The sequence below is a fragment of the Elephantulus edwardii genome, unplaced genomic scaffold (genome assembly GCF_000299155.1).
Source record: "Elephantulus edwardii isolate Elephantulus edwardi_28Jun2011 unplaced genomic scaffold, EleEdw1.0 scaffold00226, whole genome shotgun sequence".
Taxonomy (NCBI): Eukaryota; Metazoa; Chordata; class Mammalia; order Macroscelidea; family Macroscelididae; genus Elephantulus; species Elephantulus edwardii.
Window position 1 is genome coordinate 4,057,430 of NW_006399976.1, and position 1,675 is coordinate 4,059,104.

The window sequence follows — 1,675 nt, forward strand, 5'->3', positions numbered from 1 at the left end:
CCAAATGCTCTGCTGGAGAAGGAGGGACAATCTCTTGTACCAGTCAGATTCGATTTGACGGTACACATGTGAAAAATAATAACGTAAAATAAAATTTTTTTTAAAAAATAGGGATAATATTTAGTTTTCCCTCAAGCCTGTAGATACAGAGAAGTTCACAGGGAAGAGAGGCTTTCTGAATGTAAGGATCATTTGAAAACTTTTAGGTTTTCTCCCACCTTAGTTGGCATAGAATAACTAATAGTGGAAAAAGACCTCTGAAATTTAAAGTGGAAAGACACTTATTTCCTCCTAATGCTTCCTTGTACACAGAAGAATTCATACTGGAGAAAGGCCTTTTGAATTTAAGGAATGAAGTACATGTATTATGTAATCCTCTCATATACCAGTCTTAAAGACTCACATGTTGAGAACATGTAAAAGTATGTAGTTGTTCATTACAAATCACTCGACATATTATAATTCACTTAAGAGTAAAATTCACTACTATCAAGATTGTTAGAATGTCTTCCAGTGTCTCTCATACTTGAGAAAATATATCTTTAGAATTCTAAAAGTGTGTCTATATGTAATGTTGCATAACTTTCATCTTTTTCTTTATATATAAGTATAGAAAGCATACAAGTATACGGAACGGTGGAAAATTTGTTTTCCTTCCCTACTTTTCTAGCATGCATATTAAAAAGGCTTCCATATTTTCTCAGAGAACTTGTGAGGTTATAAGACAAACATCATGTGAAGTACTGTAGAAGATTGTGTGAGATAGCATATTGGGGATTGATCTGGGTAATGTGAAATATGTCAAAAGCCTTCAGTGTTCATCTTCCCTGAAGACACCTCTGAGCCTTCACATTAAAGAAGTCTTGTTACTTACTATAAGCATTGAGAAAGCATTCTCAGTTAATTAATTATCATTAAATCAATTTACCTATTCATACACAAGAATATTAATACCAAGGGAGGAATCATATCTAAATGTATATGTGAAAATTAGGACTGCCTTATCCCCATGTACGTTCATTTGTACTCATTATTTTTTCCTAATCTAAGTAAAGCTATATGTAACCTTCTGTTTCAATTCTAGTATGTATTGTAATATTATTTTCAGCTGTCCCATTTATATAAAAGTCCTCTCTATTGTTTTCTTTGTTATTTATCATTGTTGTATCCAAACTCATAACTGACCCTTCAGTGAAGTTTCTGACGTAGTAAATTACCAGAGAGGAGATTGCTGTCTTTCTTCTCAGAGCAGCTGTTGGATTCCAACTGTATACTTTTGGGTTGGCAATACAACTCAGGCAACATAGCTTCTTAGTCTTCATTACAAAGTTCAATTTTTGAAGTGTTTACTTTTTTAAAAAAAAATTATTATTTTCTGTGTGTGTATGTGTACCATCAAATTGGATCTGACTGGTACAGGAGGAGATGGCCCCTCCTTCTCTGGCAGAGCACCTGGTGGATTCGAACTACATATCTCTGGGATTGCAGTGCAGCTTCTTGTCACTAGGCTGCCAGAGCTCCCCTAGAAGTGTTTGCTTTTATGGATTATGTCAGTGTACTCTTGAGTACATACAAAGCACAAGGAAGAATTCAAGACACTAAAGAGCTGAACAGAAGATTCCAAAAGGCAGCACGGAATGACAAAGCAAAACATTACAGTGAAATGTGCGAGGAG